The 16,808-nt window shown below is 43.8% G+C and overlaps 1 long non-coding RNA gene across 1 annotated transcript in view; it reads left to right on the top strand.

Moving 5' to 3' along the window:
• Positions 1-15,476, top strand: part of LOC118881113 — a 58,108-nt gene extending 42,632 nt beyond the window's left edge. The window contains exon 3 of the long non-coding RNA XR_005016438.1: positions 15,356-15,476. This is a non-coding gene — a long non-coding RNA (uncharacterized LOC118881113). The remainder of the gene's footprint in view (positions 1-15,355) is intronic.
• Positions 15,477-16,808: the final 1,332 nt, after the last annotated feature.

The raw sequence follows: 16,808 nt of genomic DNA, 5'->3' as shown, positions 1-16,808 counted from the left end.
AATCATTTACTCAATATCCTACTTTTTTCCTTCCCATACCTCTGCTTTCCCCTCTGGTGGTCTCACTCCTAGGCAAGTTCTCTTGGTGTGCACCCACAACCTACCAAGCAAAGCCAGGATTAGACCCTCCCAAGTCCAGTAGAAAAGTGTTGCCTCTCTCTAGGTCATGCCTGCCCTAGGTCTGGAATTAGAGCTATTGGGCTCTGCCTAGCCTTGAATCAGTCTCAGTGGTCTCATTGGCCAGGACGGGTCTGTTGGTAATGGTTACGGCCAGATCCATGTAAAACATGGGCAGAGAATGATGAAGAGTGATTCCCTAAAAAGAATTGGATGGCTATTATTGGATGAAAGGGGGTAATCCTGGAAATGCAAAGAAAGGCTCTCTACCATCCTTCCTATATATCTGGCTGTTCATCCATCCGTCCATCCATCCATCCACCTACATATCTATCCATCTACCTACCCACTTAGTCACTCAGATAACTAGCTAGTTAGTGACTGCTCTTCCCTTTATTACAGAAAGCAATTAAACTTTCAGCGCATGACGTACCTTAGGAGTTCCAAGCTATTTTTTAAATGAATGAATAAATGAATTTTATCTTATTCTCATTTTACACATAATGAAAAGCTGGATCACAACAGCTAACACCAGAGCTGGGATTTGCACCCATCCCCCCAACTATTTTTTTCTTAGGAATATGTTGCCTCATCCACTGGGGAGTAAGGCAGACATATTTAAATTTATTGCCTAAACATAATGGCATCATGCCAGGGTATAGTTATCTGTGGTTTTTTTAACCAGTGTTCATTTTTCATCCCAGAATCGTATTCATCTTTTCAAAAGAAAAGTTTACCCTTATTATAATGCCACATCGCAGCAAAAAAGAAAAAAGTAAATAATTTAAATGTCAAAAGCTAGGTACATTCTGTTACTGTGCTTAACTCTAATCCATGAAGCTATTATCCAAGCTTTTGAAATATGCCTGAAAATATGTGTGTCTTAATAAGCCTTTAGAGATTATCATGATATTGGTGGAGAGAATTAGAATGCAGGGCATCTGGAACACTTTCCATGAGAAATGGTTTACTATAGATCCAACAAAGTTAAAGCTGTGGGAATGGGAGGTGGGGTGGTCAAACATATGTTCACCATCATCTTTAAGATACGTATACACACACACACACACACACACACACAAACTTTTTGCCAAGTTTAAGTGCCTTATAAGCCCAAGCCTATTTGATACTTGTTTTATTTGGATTATAGATGTGTTATAGTGTTTTGTGCCCAAGGGTTCCAAGATATGAGTTTAGCATGGAAGTTATGATTGCCTGTTGATTTCTTTACGTTGTTTAAAGGAAAAAGAAAAAAGTGACTGAGAGTTGGGACTCTTGGGTTCATTCATTTTCTCAATAAATATTAACTGGGTACCTGCCATGTGCCAGGAACTGTTCTAGGATGCAACAGTGAGTGAATCAAACAGACTCAAATCCTTTCCCTCAGGGAACTTAGAGTGTTCAATGCCAGGTTCTGTCAGTAAGGAATGGCTTATGTTTTGATGCATCACTTACCCTCTATGGGCTTCTGTCTTCCTGCTTGAGATATGAGAGGTGAGTGAACTCAACACCAAGCAAAAGAAAGGAACAGCTTTAAAAAACTAAGCTGGGGAAAAGGAAAACTCACAGAGGACAGAGTGCGTCTATCTAAATACTGAGAAAGATGTTCTGTTTGCAAGCAAGGGCTATTTGACACAGAGCTTAATTACATATAAGGAGCTCAGGAGGTGGTGAGCTCTTTGTTACTGAAAGTGTACAAGAAGAAGAAATGAACTTGGCTGTGATGTTGGAGAAGTATTAGCCTTCTAAAAACTCTTTCAAATATGAGTGTGTAAGCATAATTAACACTACCATCCTCCATCTTGGTAGTGCACCATTTGGACCATGTGGCCTCCATGTTTGCTGCAATAGGAGAAGAGAGAGTAGGAGGAGGCGTCTTAACTACCTTGGCCAGGAAGTGACATGGATCACTTTGCTTACAGCCCAATGGCTATAACAAGTCATGTGGTCCAAAACTAATCAATAAAGGCAAGGAAGTATAGTGGAGAACATGAATACACAACGAGACTGTCTCTGGCAACTAAGATTTTGTAAAAATGGAAAGAATTACAGTAATACCTATTTCAGAGGGTTATTTTAAGAATTAAACGAGCTAAAATGGATTAGTTCATTTAATCATGTGTCATCTAGTGACTGACATTAAAAAAAAAATGAGATTTTCTTTCATTCTCTTTTTCTCACCTTCAAGGACTACCATGTTACTTGGCAGGACCAATTGCAAAGATGCTCTATAGTGCCCCTGGGACGAGTCACAAAGGGCCTGATCTTTTATGGACACATCCCCATACTTTGACTTGATGCCTAAAATTCTACCATTAGAGCTATATCGCTGCCACTTTTCACAGCTGTAGGCTTGGAGTAGGGCATGACAGATCAGGAGAGTGGATGTGGAAAGACCAGGTGGGAAGTTGTTAGTGACAATTTCAGGCCAACCCTGAGCAGGAGAGAGGTAGCACGGCTCAAAGACCCACCACCCATGGGTTTGCTATTACTACACACATAGTTAGAAAGGCTGTATCCCCTTGGCGGGGCATCCTAGGTGCAGGCTGCCCATCTGAATTTAAAATGAATTCAGTTTAGCCTTGTGTAATTGCTTATTTGATTCCTGATGATGACATGCAGTTAGGAAGAAAACTGACATTCTGTCATTTCTGTTCCAATAAACCAAACTCAGACAAGTTTCCTCTTAGGTACTTTGTGGCAACCGGCCCGCCTGCTCTTCTTCTATAGAGAAATTAGTGAGCACGGGGAGCTTGGAAATATAGAATCCCAAGCCCGGTGCCTTTTTAGAGAGTCTGAAATGGAAGAAGAACATAGGCAGTCAGGGGTATATGCCTGAACTTCCTTTTCCCTGGCAAATACAATAGACCTCCTTTTGGAAAGTACTTAATATGGCTTCCTGCTTTAGAAATATGAACTCTCTCACTTGTTACCCAAAGATCATTTATGTTCAAGGTCATTTTTTTAAAATTTCAAACAATTTAGGAGTCTGGAGACATCCCCAGTAAGTCATAAAAGGCCTCACAGTTCCAAACACAGGAAATGTTTTTGTTATCTCATGGCTACCCAATGCCCTCTTTGTCCAAGTCTGTATATGACCACTGCATTCTGAACGATGTCTGCAGAACTGTGAGAAAGGGGAGCCCATTCAAGCTAAGGAGAGACCAATCAGGTGAATGGGATGGGACTTGACAAAGGTTCTCAGAATGTGATTGAAGGGTCAGTGAGAGGCTTGAGTCTTATTGATGAAAGAATAAAATCCACAGGAGCTTAAATGGAGGGCTCAAATGTCAATACCAATGGAAACTGAGCCTTCCATGCATCTTGGATAGATGTGATTTAGATGATAAGCCCATGATATGGTGAGAAAAATGTGAGTATTAAGCCATTTCTTGGGGTTTAGATTTGTCTTTCTTTATCACAATGTCACACTGAGACTGGACTAAAGGTAGCCTGGTTTAATCTGCATTGTACACCGCTCCACCCTTTGCTCACTGGGCTCCCATCATGCCGGACTTCTTGCACGGCCTTGAGCATCATGCTTCCTCTTCCTACAAGTTCTTCCCTTAGCTTGGGTTCCAGGCTCTGCCCCTCCTTCTCTTATACACACACACACACACACACACACACACACACACACACACACACCACATCATTTACTCTCACTCATCTTTCTCATCTCAGATCAAATATTTATATCTGGAGAGATTTTTCTGACTCTCCCTGATCTGGCTCAGTGTCCTTTTTCATACATTCCTGTGCCTCCCTTGTCACTCTTATACGAATGGTGTATTCAGTAGGCTTATGCATTTTTTCCCCACCTTTTGATGAGCAGCTCCATGAAAATAAAGGCCAGGGCTGTGCCTCCATGCACTGCACAAAGGCATCTAGCCCAGGGCACAGCTGGGGGCTGCAGGCTATGGATCCTCTGCTGGCCTGGTAGGCCTTGGCCATCATGATCACTGCACATCCCCAGCACCTAGCACAGTGCCTGGTGCAGAGCAGGCCCCCAGGAAATGTGGATTGATGGACGCTGTCTGGCTGGGCCCCGGCACCATCCAGCATTGACATAGGATGGAAGAGCCTCCTCGAAGGCAGCACCTCCTATCAGCATGGAGTTCACACTGGCCAGCCATCAGCCCAGCTGCAATCTCAGTAAGTCAAGACACTGGGCACCATCTCCTAGGGACTGGCCATTGGCCGCCTGGGAGCCCAGTGAGAGTTAAGGGCTGTGGCAGTCTGATCTCAGAGCTCTCAAATGCAATTGGTGAAAGAAGTCATTCCTCCTCTCTTCCTCTGTAGGTAGAGGTTGAAAGTCACACCTGGTTTCTAGGGCTCTGTCTCCTTGTGCCCCTAAGTAAATGATAAGATCACCTCTCTAAGCCTTCATCTCTTCCTCTGTAAAATGGGTGTGATAGGAATAGTCTCTACCGCCCAATGTAAATGTGAGAATGTAGAGCATTTAGTGCTCTAATATAGTGTGTAACACATGGTGTGTGTGTGCATACATATATATATATATATATATATATATATATGTATGCACACACATTATATTCTATAACTATAATGTACATGTGATATATAATATAAATATAAGGTATACATATATGTTAAGAAGCCTCTTCTCATAAAGGCCCCCGATCAAGCCAAAAGGAAACCCCTGGAATTAGGCAGTGAGGACAACACCCCCAGCTAGGCTGTCTTGATTGTTTTACTTGCACTCCTGCCCAGGCTTGCTAGCTCGCATGAGGTTATCCACCTTCTAGACACACAGCCAGAAGAGTTGTCATTGACGACAGAAGAAGGAAAGGAGAACAAGGGATATTTGTATGTCATCTTAAGGAGACAGAGGCACTCCTTGTTCTCAGCACTAGAATTGTTCCCAATGTCGCTAGAGAAACCCAGAGCTCACGGTTGTGATGCGACAAGGAGAGGTCCCGTGGGCAAGAGTCAGGTCCCCTGACCAGAGCCATTCCCTATTGATCTGTTTTACAGGTTGGTGTTCAGGGTCAGTTCTTGTTTGGGGGAAAAGAGAACTCTTCTGTTAATGAGTAAAAACATACAAGTTAGATGGATGCTTATTGCTACGTACAAGAATTAGATGCTATGTGTACAAAACCACTTTGGCTATCTGTACGTGAGAAGTTAGCTATAGAAAGGCAGATCTAATTATACTGGATGCCAGCTTAAAGCTGGGAAATAAAATTAGGAGAAATCTCCACTTGAGAATCTTGCTTGTACATGCGAGTGTTTGGGTTAAACAAGAGTGTGAATGTGCTTGCCTAGTCATTCATTCCTCTCATAAATACTCCCTGGGGCCCTCTATGTGCTCAGCACTCTGCTAGGCTCCGGGGGGAATACAGAATAATAAGATTGAATCATTTCATAAAAATGGCTAAATCTTAGTGGGGGAGAGAAAATATTTAAACTATTAGTGACAATATGATTTCTGCATTCAACTAATATTGCTGAGCACCACATACATACCAGGAATTATCCTAGGTACTGGGGACCCAGCAGCAAACAAAACATAAAAACTCCTCTTCTGGTGGAACTTATGTTCTAGTTGGGGGGAAGGCACCATAAAAGATAAGCAAATAAATGTGCAATTTATACTGGTTAGTAATGAGTGCTTTTACTAATAAAGCAGAGTAAAGAGATGGAGAGTGATGGGAAGGGGCTGCTATTTCAAACTGGGTGGTCAGGAAAGGTTTTTCAAAAGAGATGACATTTGGACCAAGAGCTGAAGCTGAATCAAGTGAGGTGGTGAATCATGTCAGTTTCAAGGGACGTGAACTTCAGGCAGGAGGGAATGGATGAGCAAAGCCCTGAGGAGGATGGTACCTGGCGTGTTCAAGAAGCAGTGGAGAGGTCAGTGTGGCTGGAACCAAGGGAGCAGTGGGGAGAGTGGCAGGGCCAGATCATGCAATGTGACCTGTAACTGCATAGCCTTCAAAAGGAAGCAAATATCAGCAACAAAAGAAAAGTTAACTCTGAAAAACAGAAGCGAAAACAAAACCCAGCTGCTACAGTAATGAAATTGGGCAAGCAAACCCTACAGTATTTTATGACCATGCCTTATTATACCTGAAGCACAGTTCACTCAGTAAGATGGTCCCGGGGCTGATGATAGCTGGAGATGCTGGGGACTCCCTGTTATTTCATCTGAATGGGAGGAGTCAGGGAACAGGATGGGGTTCTGTCCAGCAAGCCACCCCTAGAGGACACCCCTTCCTCTTTTTGACTCCCCAGCACCTTCCTATGTTTGGGGAATTTCCCTGCTATAAGTTCCCACCTTTTACAGCAGAAGCCAGATGCCCCCTTTCCCAGCCTCCCTTGCAGCTAGACTGAAAGCATGGTTTCCACCAATCAGATTGCTTGTTCCAGACTTTGCCTTGGAAGCTGGTACCACCCATAATGGCAGCAGCTTTCATCCAGCTTCCAGGGGCATCAGTGGTCGATGGTGTAGTAGAACATCCAGGGGGCTGACGTTGCAAGGTCCGTAGGGCCCACTATGGGGTCGGTGATGCCGCTGCTGCACCAGTTCCGCAGTGTGAGTTTAGGGATTGTTGCTGGTGGAGCCTCAAAGCCTGGTTCTCTCCACTGGTATTAGTTTCCTATTGCTGTTGTAACAAATGACCACAATCTTGGTGGGTTAAAACAACAGAAATTTATTCTCTCACAGTTCTGGAGGCCAGAAGTTCAAAATCAAGGTGTTGGCAGGGCCAAGCTCCCTCTGTAGGCTCTAGGGGAGAATTGGGTCTTTGCTTCTTCCAGCTTCTGGTGGCTGCTGGCAATCCTTGACTTACGGCCCCATCACTCCAATCTGCCTCTTTGGTCATGTGGTCTTCCCTTTTCTCTGTGTCTTCACTTCCAGTTGTGTCAAATCTCTGCTTTGTTCTTGTAAGAACACTTGTCATTGGATTTAGGGCCCACCTGGATAATCCAGAATGATCTTAACTCAAGATCCTTAACTTAATTACATCTGCAAAGACTTTTCCCAAATCAGGTCACATTCACGGATTTCAGGGATTAGAACATGGGTGTGTCTTTTTGCAGGCCACCATTCAATCCACTGTACCACCTCCTGGAGATCCTGTGAGCTCACAAATAACCTTTTATATTTATTTATTTTTAAAATTTTTTAAACATCTTTATTGGAGTATAATTGCTTTACAATGGTGTGTTAGTTTCTGTTGTATAACAAAGTGAATCAACTATACATATACATATACCCCCATATCCTCTCCCTCTTGTGTCTCCCTCCCACCCTCCCTATCTCACCCCTCTAGGTGGTCACAAAGCACCGAGCTGATCTCCCTCTGCTATGCAGGTGCTTCCCACTAGCTATCTGTTTTACATTTGGTAGTGTATATATGTCCATGCCACTCTTTCGCTTCGTCCCAGCTTACCCTCCCCCCTCCCCGTGTCCTCAAGACCATTCTCTACGTCTGCGTCTTTATTCCTGTCCTGCCCCTCGGTTCTTCAGAACCTTTTTTTTTTTTTTAGATTCCATCTATATGTGTTAGCATACGTTATTTGTTTTTCTCTTTCTGACTTACTTCACTCTGTATGACAGACTCTAGGTCCATCCAGCTCACCACAAATAACTCAATTTCATTTCTTCTTATGGCTGAGTAACATTCTTTTCAGCTCACACCAGCCTGAACTGGTTCCTGTTGCTTGAAAACCAGAAACCGGGCTCTGACATCGCCCTACCTGAATTTCCATTCTGTGTCCCCAGCTGGGAAGAGGTGTCTGGCATGCAGTCCTGCTTGGGGTCCCAAGCCTGAGACTCTGGTCTCCGCAGGCATGGATGATGCCTGGCCATCCTGTCTGCTCACTTTGAATCCTGCCTCCCCACAGAGGAAGGAAATGCTTGTGTCAGCAGCTCTGTGACTGAGACATTTCCTTCTAGGCTAAAGCATATCTCCTGGCTGTATGAGGTTGGGATGCAGACCCCGCTACAGGAAGGAGGGCTAGGTGGTTAGCCTCACCACATCAGCTATTTATGGGCTTGGTTAAAAAATAAAAACCAGATCAAACTCACCCACAAAAACTTACGGAACAAGCACAAACCCTTAGAATGCTTCTGAGGAGACAGCAGTGTCTCCTCACCTCTCCGTGTTCTATCGCCCTGACTTCTCAGCAAGCATCAGCCTTTGTCAGCTCGTGGGGTGAGAATGGAGTCTCTCCAAGGGAAACTTTCCATGAATATCTGGAGCCCATTTTAAGGAAGAAAATAACGTGACAAACAGGAGAAGCAATATAGCCTGATGTTTACACACTCAGGAGCCAGAGGGATGTTGAAACCTGAAACCTGGTACCACCTCTTACTGGCTATGTGGCCCTGAGAACGTTATTCACCTCTCTGTGCCTCGGTTTTCTCACCCCTGGAGAATATTAACGTCTACCTGGTTTTTTTGTTGTCGCCGTTTTTTTTGTTTTTGCTTTTGTGAGGATTAAATAGATTCAGTAAAGTTCCTAGTTTAGCATTGACACATGTGAACGTGTGAAAACATCTTCAGTCGTTTTGCCTCTATTGTCACCCCTCTCATCTGATAACCTCATCTTGATTTGGTTACCTGTGGATGTACTGCCTCTTCTTCTGTTGTGAGCGCTGTATCCTACAGTGCCTGGCACATGAGAGGTGTTTTGTGAATTTTGAGTGAATAAAGCTGTGTTGTTTCGATGGGTGTGTAATCTGTGTTTGATGGACCATAAGGTGACAAGACTCGATGGATCATCTTGGACACATATCCTAGAGCCTTATTTCTCTGCCTTCATTCTATCTCCAATGGCGATAACCGCAGTCTCCACCTGAAGCTCACAGTACCAGCAACCTCACCATTTCTGGGAGTCTCTGGGGGAACGTCTGGCCTATTCTCACAAGCCTAGTTTGCTTGGCCATCCTGCGAAGCCAGCCTTTTTCTTTCTGCTCTGCACTGCCCGCTGTGGGTGAGGGGGCGAGGACACCATTAGCGTCAAGGGTGATGAGATGGCATTGGAACCACAATGCCACTCACTCCAAAAGTCCCTGTGGAAACAAATACTGCTAAGCCCACCAGTGACCATAGGTGCACTCAGTGTCCCCAGAAATTTCACTGAAACAACGCTTTTGGTTTTGACCTCCTCTTTTACTGCAGCCTGTGCTTTTTAGCATTCAGGCAAGAGTCCCTAGGGTTCAAGACGGACTGGTCTGAATTGCAAGACCTGTGCTGGGTTCTATCTTGTCCTTCCTTCCAGTTCTGGGACTAAGGTCTTGGTAATTAACAGTCAAGACTTTGGGGGTGTGTGTGCATGTGTGTCATACAACAGGGGTTTAAATATTGGCTCCACCATATACTAGTTCTGTGACCCTGACTAAGTCACATAACCTTTTTAAGTCTGAGTTTTATTATCTGCAAAGTGGGGGGAATAATTATACTTCCTCATAAGGAAAATTAAGGATTAAATGAAATAATGATGGCACAGCCTGGTATACACTAAGGACTAAATAAATGCCATCATATTCATTTCCTTAGGTGAATTATTTGCCTAGTGGCTCTACTGTTTTATATGCAAATAATGCCTTTTGGTTGATCTGCCACATCTACCAAATATTTGGAGACGAAGGGAAAGTGAAGTGGTGGCAGAGAAGATGGGGAAAGAGACTTTCTAACATCTCAGAGGAATAAAATAGTAACTGTCAGAAACATGATAACACTATAAAAATCAGCTAGAGAACCAGCTCTGTGGATTATGAAATGTAGAGCATGGGACAAATGCATTGTAAGTGCTAAAAGCCTGGACTCTGGAACTCAACAAGTGAGTTTTAACTCCAGTTCTGTCAGTTATTAACAGATGTTCTTGGGCAAGTTTCTTCATCTTGTGTGCTTCAGTTTTCCCATCTTAAATGGGGATGATAGCACCTATATCATAGGATTGCTATGGGAATTAAATAAGTTAATTCATGTCAAGCCCTCAAAGCAGTATCTGACACATAATAATTAACTGATAAATATTAACTATTAGTATTAATTCTACAACTAATTAATTAAGAAAAGAAAATTTAAAAAAAGAAATCCGTAGGTGCTACTCTGTGTATAGATCTGTTCATACAATGTCCAAATGATCTAAGCTCCTTCAAATATTTCGGTCAACTAGATGCCCAGATATGCAGAAATTCTAGGATAAACCACCTAAAACGATTGCTCTTTGTATAAACTCATGTACAAAGAGCTTACATGCTGAGCTGGATTTTTTTGTTGTTGTTCTTGGAATGCACATGTATTTGTTGCAGAGAATTTTCTACTTTAAAAGGCTTATGAAATACACTCACAGACATAGAAAACCAGTTTATGGCTACCAAAGGGGAAAGAGGGTGGAGGGATAAATTAGGAGTTTGGATTAAAATATACACAGTACTATAAATAAAATAGATAACCAGCAAGGACTTACTGTGTAGTACAGGGAACTATACTCAATATCTTGTAATAACCCATAAGGGAAAAGAGTCTTAAAAAGAATAGATATAGGGACTTCCCTGGTGGCGCAGTGGTTAAGAATCTACCTGCCAATGCAGGGCACAAGGGTTCGATCCCTGGTCCAAGAAGATCCCACATGCTGCAGAGCAACTAAGCCCAGGTGCCACAGCTACTGAGCCTGCGCTCTAGAACCTGCGAGCCACAACTACTGAGCCTGTGCACCACAACTACTGAAGCCCACGCGTCCTAGAGCCTGCACGCCACAACTACTGAAGGCTGTGTGCTCTAGGGCCCGTGTGCCGCAACTAGTGAGCTCGCGTGCTGCAACTACTGAAGCCCACGCGTCTAGAGCCCGTGCTCTGCAACAACAGAAGCCACAGCAATGAGAAGCCTGTGCACCGCAATGCAGAGTAGCCCCTGCTCGCCACAACTAGGGAAAGCCCGCGCACAGCAACAAACACCCAACACAGCCAAAAAAAAAAAAAAAAGAATAGGTATATATTTATATGTATAACTGAACCACTTTGCTGTACACCTGAAACAAACACAACATTGTAAATCAACTATATTTAAATAAAAATTAAAAAAAAAGAAATCTTGGGTTAAAACAAGAATGCAAAAATATAATCAAAAAAATGCTCATAGAAGTGGAAGATTTGGCAGACTGTCCATGAAACCTTATTGTGCCCACTCCCGAGACCTGGAAGTCTAATTGGCAACAGTGTAATTGGCATTTCATGGAATGGTCAAGGAGGTGAAGAAGGTTCTCAGGGGGTGCTGGGTTGCAAGCCAAAGAAACTGACTCAAATCAGTCTAAGCTTGTTCAGAAGTATTCAAAGGTACCTCCTACAACACATCTGGGCTCAAGGGTCTAGAACCAGGAATTGGACCTATCAGGGTCTAAGGCTGCTCTGTTCTCTCTCCTCATTCTGGAGCTGCATTCTCCCTCCTCTCTGCTGCTCTCAACTAATCTGTTTTTTTTTTCCCTTGCTGTGCAGAGCAGCCTTCTATGCCTCTCCTGCCCACAATCCAAATGTGGCCACCCCACTTTTTCTTCATTTTCTCTCAGTTCTAGTCTCCATAAATGACCAGCAAAGACAACGAAGTACAACTCCAAATTCCCAGGGGAGAATCCGATTGGCCCAATTTGTGCCCTCTTGTCCAATCATCTATGCTTGGGGTCAAAGTCCCATATCACAAACATGGCTGCAGGAGCTGACCCCTGAGGGGTGGGGTAGATATCAGGTCCCAGGGGTGTGAGCTGGATATGGGCCCTAAAAGGCATCTTCAATACACAAAGCAGGAAAAGAGGACAAACACCTGCAGTGATTGACAATGACTTGGGCTTTGGAAGGACCACTTGACAAGGATCCATGTCAGAATCTTCTAGGGCAATAAGCTTGCCAGTGGCTAGTTCAGTCAGTCCCCCCATCGCCTGCCTCCTGGTGTCTAAGACTCAGGAAAGGACCAGGTGGATTTGCAGGTGCACTGTGCCCTGCCCAACCCTCTCTGCACTCCCCAAAGAGCCAGCCTCTTTCCCTGCACCAGAGTCTTTGCCCACACCCTCCCCCTTGCCTCGAACACTTTGTCCTGTGGCCCCTCCCCCTACACGTTCGTAAAGCTGGCTCCTCATCATCCTTCAGGGCTCACCTTAAAGTCACCCTCCACACCCTTTTTGATCTTCTCCACCTTTATACATACCCTATAAATTCCCTTCATAGAATAATCATAATCTGAATTAAATGCTTATGATAATAGTAGCAAACACTCAGACGATGTTTCCTATGTGTTGGATATTTACATAAGAGCTTTGTACATGTGAATTCAATCCATCAACACATCTAAATCTGTGAAGTAGGAAGTCCTATTATCCCTCCTTTCACAAGTGAGGAAATTGAGGCACAGAGTTGTTAGGTAACTTGCCCAATATCCTCCAGCATGCAACTAGCTCCAAAGTGTGAAACCTTAACCCCTGCTTCCTCTTGACTACAGTGTTCCACTGTTTATAGGTTGGATTACTTATTCATCATCTGTCTACTCAATTATATGCTCTACACAGTCAAGGGCTGTATTGATTGTGCCCACTCTATCTTTATCACTTATCAGAATGCCGAGCACTAAAAATTTATTTGCAAAACGAATAAATGAAGGAACATGGGAAAGCAAGAATGCGTTAATTCCTTTTAAAAAGAAAGACCCAAGATGCGTGTCTGCATGATAACAGGGAATCAGGTAAGATCACTCTTCCAAGATTTTAAGGGGGTGTATATAGGATTAAACAGGGGGGCCCTTCTAGAAATAGCACCAGGGGAGGACTGAGAGATGAGATTCCTCTCATATAAAGGCTGTCTTTCTTTCTGCTGCTATCATCTTTATCCTGTGCTCCTATCTCACCCAGCCTCAGATTGCCAATCTGAGCTTAATGGAACTGCTTCCATGCTGTCAGAGGTGGGAGCAGCCGGCATTAATAAACGGAGAGCTCTCCAGCAAAGCAGGGAATAGAGATGAGCGCCATGTCCCAAGCTTAGAGCTCAGGCATGGGACGCTGATGGTGACCTCCCTTCTCCCTGACTGTTCATGGTAGGAATAATACAGAGGTTGGGGGTGGAGGAAATGGACAGGGCTCTGGGGAGGGGGCTCTAACCTCAAAATATATTCAGAATCCTATTCCTTTCCATCACCTTCATCACTACCAGCTGGGCCACAACCACCAGCATCCCCACCTGGATTCCTGCTCTGGCTTCCTAATGGTCTCCCTGCTTCCAATCACCCCCCATCCAATATCTTCTCCACCAGAGGTTGGAGCCACCCTGTTAGAACCCACCTCTGATCATGTCCCTCCTCTGCTCAGAACCCTCCCGTGGTACCCTCAGCACTCAGAGCAAAAGCCAAGGTTTCTACAATGGCCTGCGAGGCCCTACATGATCGTGATCTGGCTCCTATCACCACCGTGACCTCGTCCCCTGCTCCTCTCTGGTGTCCTTGATGTCCACGGAATACATCAGTCACGCCTCCGCCTCCAGGCCTTTGCTCCAGCTGTTCCCTCTGCCTGCAATGCTTTTCCCCCATAGATCTGCTTCCCTAAACCGCTCACCTGAGTCTTTGTTCTCACTGAAGCCTACTCACCCATGCCATAGGAGTTAACATCACAGCCTGACACCCCTTTGCCCCATGCCTGAACCCCCTTCCCTATCTGCTACCCATAGCACTTATCACTTTCTCACATGCCTCACCATTTACTTATTTATTTATTATATTTATTTATTTTGTTTTCTGGCTCTCATACTCAAATCAAACTTCACGAGAGCATCTTTGTATGCCGTGTGCACTGATGATTCCCAAGCATCCAGGACAATGCCTAGCACATAAAGGCCCTGTATAAGTCACTGGGCACCGATGGCATGAAGAGCTGCTGACATCCACTCATGTGTTGAAGGCTTACTATGCACCTGGCACAGTGCTCAGCGCATTCCAGGGGTTATCTCATGTTACCCTCAGGGCTGAATGGAACTGAAACCCCTTTCCATGGCCCATGGGGTCCTTCACGATCTGGTCCTGCCTCCCTCTCCTGCCATTCTCCTCCTTGCTCACCAGCTTCAGCCGTTCCACGCTGGCCTCCTGTGCTCCCCAGACACAAGGGACACAGCCTGGCCTCAGGGGCTTCATATCTGCTATTTCCTCCACTAGAAACATTCTTCTTTAGAACTTCACATGACCTGCTTGTCCCTCACTTTATTTGGGTCTTGGCTCAAGTATCACCTCATCAGTAAGGTCTTTGCTGACCACTTTATTTAAAATAGCACCCCTATCACCCAGTCTCCTTTCTCTGCCTTTTTACTTTTTATAGCACTTATTATATCAACATTAAGTTATACGTTGATTAATTTCTTTATTTCCTCACTAGACTTTCAGCCCCCGATAAGGGTAGAGGGAGATCCACTCATTGCTGAGGCCCTGATATCCAGAACCGTGTCTGGCACAGAGGGGGCGCTCAGTAGATCCTGTTGAATGAAGGGCAGGCTCCACAATCATCTTCAGTCTTAGATGAGAATCTGGAGGCCGAGAGAGGTTGAGAAACTCCCTAGGTCATATAGCTAATAGAGAGATAGGAAGAACTAATGTCCTGATGATATTTTTCTTCTAAAGTATCCTAAGAACCCTGCTCAGTTCTTGTATATGGTGGGTGATTGATACAGTAATAAATAAGTTCTTGAAAAGCATAAAGTGTGGATCAGCTTTCATATTCAAAGTCTGGGACACTTGCAGACTGTAAACTCCTGGAGGGCAGGGATTGTGTGCATCTGGGCAAGTGACTTGACTTTTCTCGGCCCCAGGTTGCTCATGTCCAGTAATAGCTGACTTAAGGATTAAATGAATTAATGCATGCAACATGTTTAGCATAGTATCTGGTGTCATAAGGCATAAAAATCTCTAGTTTTTATCATTATGAATTGTCTTCATACCCCTCCATGTGGTACAGTACTTAGCACATAGCAGGCACCCCAGGAATATTTGCTGTGGTTCAAGTCTTTGAAAACCACGCACGAGGGGCCGTATTACTGTTGAAAGGTATCTGCTGCCTCTTCCCCATCATACTTCCCTGCCCCAGGAGGATCACACTTCTCTGACACTTTGGTCTTGGTCTTGGCCATGTGACTTGTTTGAGTCAGCAAAATATGAGCAGAAGTGACATGGGCCTCTTCTCTTCCAAGGAAGAAGTTTTAAGAGCCATTGTGTGGTTCATGCTGATCTCATTTTGTCTTTGACAGGAGACCAGCAACATCCCAGAGGCTGCTCCAGAGACTAAACTTTGACCCCGTAATTGAAGACAACTTGACACAGAGTCCGATCTGACCTGTGACGAGAGCTGACATGAAACATGATCAAGAAATAAACCTCTGCTGCTCTGAGGCGCTGAGATTTAGGGCTCATTTGTTACTGCAGCTTACCCACGCCTATCCTCATGGATGCACTGTGGCAATTGTGGTTATAGTACCATCTCTGGATTCTACATGTTTTTGAACAAAATGCATTTACATGAGCACAACCCTGTAGATAGAACAGAATGGTGGAGTGTGATGGGATGGAGAGTATTCCAGCCTGGGCAGGAGAACCACAGTGGCCAGGGCAGCCAGAGGCAGCATATCAGTAGTCCTGGTGGTGGAGGGTGGGAGGCAGGGGATATTAATGAGCCTGGAGGTAAGTAAGCTAAGTAACTTTTTTTGTTTCCCCAAATCACTAACTTTCATTGTTATTTCTCACATGGTATGGTAAGCACAATGTTATCTCTCACATGGTAGGTATATGTATAATATATGTGTATATATTTAGTTTTATATAAATAAATATAAATATTTATATATTTATATACATAAATAATAAATATAAATATTTAGTTTTATATAAACTATATATATATATAGTTTTTCATTGAAAAAGAGCCCAATAGTAGAAAATGTTTAAAGAATATAAATGGATAAAGAAATTATGGAAATCTCAATCTTACTATGCTCAATTCCCCCCAGGAGATAATCACTGGTATTGCTTGGTACAAATCCTTTATCTGTGCATTTACATACACAGCTATTTTTTTTCCTAGCATAAATGAATGGAATAATACTATATGTATTGCTCTGCAATTTGTTTTTTTATTTTAACTTAGTATTTCTTGGAGACCTTTTTGTGGCACTCAGTAGAGGTCTAGCTCGTTTTTATAATGGCTTCATATTATTCCATGCTATGGATGAAGTGTAATTTATTTAACTTTTCCACTATTAATGGACATTTATATCCATTTGAAGTTTTACCTCCTTCTGTGATTCATGGACTAATAGCTCCACTAATGTCAAGCTTTACAACATGGCAGTATAAATGACCACATTTTTCTCTCCCTGAATTTGTAAACGTCTTATCAACAACAGTACAGGGGTGGATGTGTGTGCATTGGCCGCAGATGCCTCGTGCCTGGGCCATGGCAGTTCCTCCTGGAGGTGAAGCCTGTTTGCCTGCACTGTCTTGGGAAAGAGGAAGAAGCTCCCAGAAGACCTGCCTTTCTCATCTCTGACCCGCCTCTTTCTCTCCCCTTCCAGGCATAGGAACAGTCCACAGTTCCTAAGAAGATTCCAGATCAAAGTGCTTCCTGTCCTTTGGCCCAAGCACCATACCCACTTACAAATGAATCATGATTAACTTTACACTTGTGCTTGGGGCATTTCCCTAAAC

This window comes from Balaenoptera musculus, chromosome 15, assembly GCF_009873245.2.
Source record: "Balaenoptera musculus isolate JJ_BM4_2016_0621 chromosome 15, mBalMus1.pri.v3, whole genome shotgun sequence".
NCBI lineage: Eukaryota > Metazoa > Chordata > Mammalia > Artiodactyla > Balaenopteridae > Balaenoptera > Balaenoptera musculus.
This window is presented reverse-complemented; position numbering and strand designations above follow the sequence as displayed.